This window comes from Dipodomys ordii, unplaced genomic scaffold (assembly GCF_000151885.1).
Source record: "Dipodomys ordii isolate 6190 unplaced genomic scaffold, Dord_2.0 Scaffold7, whole genome shotgun sequence".
Taxonomy (NCBI): domain Eukaryota; kingdom Metazoa; phylum Chordata; class Mammalia; order Rodentia; family Heteromyidae; genus Dipodomys; species Dipodomys ordii.
This window is the reverse complement of record NW_012267223.1, coordinates 8,035,928-8,042,630: the sequence shown is the minus strand read 5'-3', so window position 1 is coordinate 8,042,630 and position 6,703 is coordinate 8,035,928. Positions and strand designations below refer to the sequence as shown.

The window sequence follows — 6,703 nt, the reverse complement described above, 5'->3', positions numbered from 1 at the left end:
GCGCCAAAGGCGAGGGGCGGGGCGGGGACGTGCGCGCGCGTGCCCGCCCACTCCGTCTTCTCAAGCCCCGCCTTCAGGTGCTTTCGGTCCGGAGGCGGGGCGGGGCTTTGGTGGCGTCAGGCAGCTCCGGCGGGCGCGCGCCCCGCCCGGTCTGCGCGGGGCCGCGCGGGGCGGAGCGGCGGGGGCGCGCAATCGCGGCGGCGCGCAGTCGCGGCGGCGTCCTCACACCCATTTCGGAGCTCCGTCACCCGCGCCCGGTCCACCGAGACGACGCGTCGGGGCCTAACGGCTGTGCCGCTGCGGCGGGCGACGCCGAGGAAGGTGAGGAGGGCGCTGAGGGCTGCGGCGTCTGAGGCCTGTCGGTGGGAGACGCCGACCCTCGTGGGGAGGACTTGCGGGGTGCGGAGGCGCGGCGGGAGGGAGGTGAAGGAGTCGGGGCGTCTGAGGTGAGGGGTGCCGCGGACCCCGGACCCGTCCGGGCGGGGCTGAGGGACACCCACAGGCCTAGGCCCGGTGGAGGTTGGGGTTCGCTTGCTCGAGTCCCTCAGAAGATGCTGAGGTGTGGGGCGGGCGAGAAGACGAGGACCGCGGCGCGGACGGGGGGCCTCGGGGGGCCGGCTCGGGCCTGGGGCCAGTGGGCGTCCGCGGCTGTGGCCCCGGGTTGGACGTGGGCCAACGCCCCAAGCTGTGCAAGCGAGGTTGACTCAGTTTCCCCCTCGGAGGAAAAATGGATGCGTTCATTAGCCCTCTCTATTCCTAGGTGGGGGGGGGGTGCGGCGGCGGAAGGGGCCATGTGCATTAAAAAGGAGTTTGGGCGAGAGGTGATAAATATACAAATTCGTGAAGCCCTTAGTGTGTGGAATATTACAGGCTCTGAGAGAGCAAAGTGGGCTGCAGACATCCATTCATCCATTCATCCGTCCATCCATCCATCCGTCTGTCCATCCATCCATCCATTCATCCATCCGTCATCGAGCTCGTTTTGTGGTGCTCATAAGCTAAGGGGATGTTTCTACGGAGCCCCCCACTCCCTTTCCTTCCCCTCCCTTCCCCTCCCCCTCCCCCGCTTTGATTTCTGCTTTGAAATGAAAGGAAATAAAGTTGATCACGGTTGTTGTCTCTTGAAGACATTTCTCAGAGGGAGAAAGAAAAACAAAAGATGGTTGGACTGCGGCTATGCGCTGGGCTCTGTGGGATCTCATTAAATTCTGTCCCACAGCGTCTCTTAGCAGTTGGAGATGTTCCTTAGTTGGACAGATGGAGGACGTGGGTCAGAGAGGTTAAAGAACTTCAGGGTCCCAGCTAGTAAAAAGTTTTAAAAAACAAAGTTGGAGCTGAGGTTCCAACTCAGGGATGTCAGATTCTTAATTCTGGTTCTTTTGTGTGTGCTTGCACTACGATATGTATTTTCAGGGAAGACTGACAGGAGAGAAGGATATTAGGACAGTTAGGGCTTTGAGAGGATTTGCATTAAAAACACACAAAATAAACGGCGCCGGTGGCTCACGCCTGTCCTCCTAGCTACTCCGGAGGCTGAGATCTGAGGATTAGGTTCAAAGCCAGCCCTGGCAGGAAAGTATGTGAGACTCATCTCCAATTAACCACCAGAAGACCGGAAGTGGCACTGTGGTAGAGCACTCTCCTTGAGCTGAAGAGCTGAGGGACAGCACCCAGGCCCAAGTTAAAGCCCCATGACCAACCAAAAAAAAAAAAAGAATAAAATCAGACATAATAAGCATTAACCCAGCAGTTTATGCTGTTTATGGTTATGGGTTGAAGAAACTTCAAAGGTATAGAAAAATCCTACATTCATGATAAGACCACAGTAATATATTACATGTGTCTTTTATGTTCCAGATACTATTTTTTGTGCAAGACGAATAAAATTTATAATCACTGTCTATTGAATATGAGTAATTATATAAAAGAATCTCATAATAAAGTGGTTATTGTACCAAGTGTGTGAATCAATTGAATTAAAAAGTTTCAAGTACAAGCTTCTAGGAATATATTATATATATGAAAAATTATACCTGACCAGCTATAATATGGATATATACTATATGGGTACAATTGAAGATTTTTTTCCTCCTTCAGCAAGAAATACTGTCATAAAATTTAGATTGTTCTATGAACAGTATAATTGTGTGGTTGTGTGTGTGTGTGTGTGTGTGTGTCCGTGTGTCCGTGTGTCCTGAGGCTTCAATTTACCTGGGAGCTGTGCCTGAGATTTTTTTTTTTTTTTTTTTTTACTCCAGGCTAGCACTTCATCACTGGAGCCACAGCTCCACAGATGGCTTTTTGTAGTTACTTGGAGATAAGAGTCTCAGACTTTTCTGCTTGGGCTGGCTTCAAATCGTGGTCATCAGATCTCAGTCTCCTGAGTAGCTGGGATTACTGGCGTGAGCCACAAGCACTCAGCTAGTGTTTTGTTTTATAATTGCACCCTACAGTAAAATTTAAAGCATTCAAGCAGAAGAAAGCATTCATAATTTATTTCCTGTTGAATTAAAAGTCATAATTTATAAATTAAGAAGCTGATAATGTAGCTGGTAGGGGTTTCTTTCAAGTCATGTCCCAAATAAGTGCTTTAACTCCTCCTTAAAAAAAAAAACCTTAATTTGAAAGTACACTTAATATCAGATTTCACTGCAAATTTTGTGGTTTTGTGGTTCAGAGTTGTGATAAAAACAGACTTCATCTAGATTGGAATGGTACAATGCGAAATGCACTTTACACACCGAAGTTGGTAGGTGATAGAAAGACAAATGGACAATATTTCCATTGCTTCCATTTTTTCAATGCAATAGTACAAGTGTACAATCTGACAGCGCTGCCAGGGATAGAGATTTAGAGGTTTGGGGATTGGGAGAGTGAACCGCTAGTGCAGTGCTATAACCAGCGAGCCAAGCAATTACCCTTAGGTACAAAAGTGCTGTGAAGAAAATAGAGGGTGCTGTCTGTGGGTGCAGAAAACACGGTGCCTAATTTTGTATACCCAGTATTTATGGTGTCATCTAGGGCCTACATCAGTAAGTACTGCTGGACCTATGAAATGCTTTGCCATATTTCATATACCTGGTATTTACATTTCAGACCCTTTGGGGAGTCAAAACTTTTCCAAGATTTATCTCTGCCTGGAAATTCTGTTCCACTCTGTTCCAAACTCTTTCTGTCGAATGCAATTATAACATTGTAATTAGTTTTATCAGTTACACTATCTTCATACTCTCTCTTTTGTCTTGCAATATTTGATACGTACATCTTACACTAATTGTTAAATTAACATGCCACTTTTCTCACTTCCCCTCCTGCCTTCATTAATTTGTAACGAAAGTCGGCAGACTGTAAAGGGAGATAGTAAATATTTTAGATATTGCCGACAGCATGGTGTCTGTTTCCATAACTGTAGTACAAAACAGTAAAACAATGTATAAATGAATGAGCATGACTGTATTCAAATGCTTTATAGAGAATGAAACTTAAATTTTATGTTGTTTTTACCTGTCACAGGATATTTTTTCTGATTTTATGTTTCCCTCACCACTTAAAAATGTAGAAAACCCATTACTCATGGGCTCCGAAAAACAGGCTGTGAGCCCCATTTTCTCCATTTTATTTGGCATACTCATGGTCTGTAAGGCTTTTCAGAAAGGCTTGCTAAGAAATTTGCAGTAAGATAATATTGGTTAAAATACTGCCTTTAGTGGTAGAGAAGCAAATTTAAATTAGTTATTTTTTTCATCATGTAGCTGATGGCTAAGTTCAAGGTAAAGAATATAAAGAAATAATAGTCATGCAGTATTACAGTTACAGTTTACTGAGAACAGAGGTAAAACAAAAGAGTGGTGATTAGCTCTGCTTGAATTGGCCAGCAATGATCTCTAACAGTCTTCTAGAGGTAGAAAACAGATTTTCTTCTTCTTTTTTTTTTTTTGGTTAGTTGTGAGGCTTGAACTCTAGGCCTGGGTGCTGTCCCTGAGCTCTTCTGCTCAAGGGTAGCGCTCTACCACTTGAGCCACAGCGCTGCTTCCAGCCTTTTCTGTTTATGTGGTGCTGAGGGAAAGAACCCCGGGCCTCATGCATGCAAGGCAAGCAACTACCACTGAGCCACCTTACCAGCCCCGGAAATAGATTTTCAACTAAGAGCATTTCAGGAATCTTTCAAGTATGCAAGGTTACTGACAACATTTCATACCAGGATAACTCTGAATATCAAGATAGCTCACTTTATAGGATAGAATTAATTTATTCCTCACACAAGTAAACAAGAATTTGTTTTTGTTAGGTCTGTATATGTAAAAACCAATATTAATTTTCAAGATTTCTTTAGTGTGGTTCATAATACAGTGAAATTGTTTATCCCACATATGTTAGTGTATTTCAGTACTGTGTATTGTTTTACTAACTGAAAATGTTTGACAGGTAATGGTACTATTTGGCAAGTGATAAATTCTTTTTTAAATGTAGAGGTTCACTTTAAGAAAAGTACTGCTGGGCTGGGAAGGTGGCTCAGTGGTAGAGCGCTTGCCTTGCATGCTCGAGGCCCTGGGTTCGATTTCTCAGCACCACATAAGAAAAAAGCCGGAACTGGCGTGCACAGCCATTTTCAATGGGGGTACAGAGATGTACATCTGCCTTTTGATACTTCTCATAAGGACTCCCACTAAGCAAATGGGAGATAATTATTCCTCAATGCAATGCTACTCTGACATTCCCAGAGTTGACTGTAATTATCTGAAAACCCTATTTACATTAAACCAATTTCAATCCATGCAGCACAAGGGCTTAACTGGTCACCATTTTGGGGGGGGGGGTCCGGTTGTGGGGCCTGAACTCTGGGCCTGGGCACTGTCCCTCAGCTCTTCAGCTCAAGGCTAGCGCTCTACCACTTGATCCACAACGCCACTTCCGGCTTTTTTTTCCTTATGCTGAGGAATCGAACTCAGGGCCTCAGGCATGCAAGGCAAGCGCTCTACCACTGAGCCACCTTCCCAGCCCCCAACTCGTCACCATTTTTTTTCTGTCTTTCTTCATGAGAAATCCCTAACCCTCTTTTATTCTTTTGAGCAGAAAAAGTCAAATTCATGCTTTCCCTCATTGCCCACGGAGAAACTAAACAGGATTTGTTGGACTTTGGTAAATTTTCCAATTCCAACGTTATGTTGTCAGGCTCAGCAGACCCATTTTTCAGATCTCTGGCTTTCCAGTGTGTTTTGGTAGTATGTGGGGTGTTTTCAGAATAATCCTAAAGCATGATGCTCAAAGATTAGGAACTCCAGGTGTGGATAAATCACTTCCAGTGGTGATCCCTAGGGACTTCTTATAGGAGGCCGTTGGAAAGAACATCCCTCCTTACCAGTATTATTATGGACCCAAGTGAATGATTTTGTTGTTGGTGGTGGTGGTCATGGGGCCTAACTATGGGCCTGGGTGCTGTCCCTGAGCTCTTCAGTTCAAGGCAAGAGCTCCACTACTTGAGCCATAATACCACTTCTGGTTTTCTGGTGGTTAATTGGAGACAAAAGTCCCATTGACTTTCCTGCCCAGATTGGCTTTGAATTGTGATCCTCAGATTTCAATCTCCTGAATAGCATGAGCCACCGGCACTCAGCTCTGAATGATTCTTTTTTTTTCATTTACTATCTTTAGGTAGTTGTACAAAGGAGTTGTCACCCAACAAAGCAGTTTAAAATGCATCTTGGTCAACATCACCTCTTTAATATCCCACCTTCTCCTCCAAACCCCCTACTTCCAATCACTTTTCTTAATTTTATAGGATATGCATGGAATTATTGACGGCATTTCTCCCCCTTCTTCTCCTCATTTGCCTGTCCATCTCCCCTTGACGCCTCTTAACGCCTTTCAAGGACCACTTCCTTGTGTTTATTTTGTTGAACGTGGACGTTGCCTTTTTCCAATGAATTACACTGAGTTCTCCCTTGAACCTACCTTTTTTCAGTTAATGCTTTTGTGTCCACTTACATACACCCAAAGTACTTATATATTTATAAACAAATTCTAGTTTCCACATGGGAGAAAACATGTAACCTTTGTACGTAATCGTCTCTCTGGGCCCGGCTTACTTTACAACAGAATTTTTTTCTCCAGGTCCCTCCATTTCTTTGCAAATGATGCATTATCATTACTTTGAATGACTTTTTTTGCCAAGAGAGAGTAGATCAGATTCCAGCTCTTTCTTTGTATCTTTTAGCAAAAACCCAAGCAGGAAGAGCCCATCCCTTCATTGGTTTCTGAAGAAGAAAAAAACCCAACCAGAACAAGAGAAGCTGTCCAAAAGAAGGTGAAGAAAAGCAATGCAGGTTGGCATATTTTCCCCTTCACCTAGAAATGTGTGCTACAGGCTTCACTGCACAATGCAATATGCCCAGAGCTATGAATAAGTATTGGCCTGACTATAGCCCTTCAGAGTCTGTAATTGAAGATAGGGGTAGTCCATACAGTGTTCTCTATGTAACCTACCAAATTATCCCAATTAACATTTGCAAAGTCTTTATTTTTTTATTGTGAAAATACCATACAATTACATGGGCAAGATAATGAGTACATTTCTTTTTTTTTTATTTTTTTTTGTGAACACACTGTACAAAGGGGTTACAATTACATGGGCAGGATAATGCGTACATTTCTTATCAAGCATTGCAGCCTCCTCCTTTGTTTACCCTTCACATCCCTTCCCAGC

General features: G+C 44.3%; 1 protein-coding gene across 2 annotated transcripts in view; it reads left to right on the top strand.

Moving 5' to 3' along the window:
• Nucleotides 1–227: 227 nt before the first annotated feature.
• Nucleotides 228–6,703, top strand: part of Abca5 (ATP-binding cassette, sub-family A (ABC1), member 5) — a 71,502-nt gene continuing 65,026 nt past the window's right edge. For both annotated transcript variants that reach the window (XM_013038023.1, XM_013038022.1), the window contains exon 1: nt 228–321. The gene's annotated coding sequence lies outside the window, so the exon portion shown is untranslated. The remainder of the gene's footprint in view (nt 322–6,703) is intronic.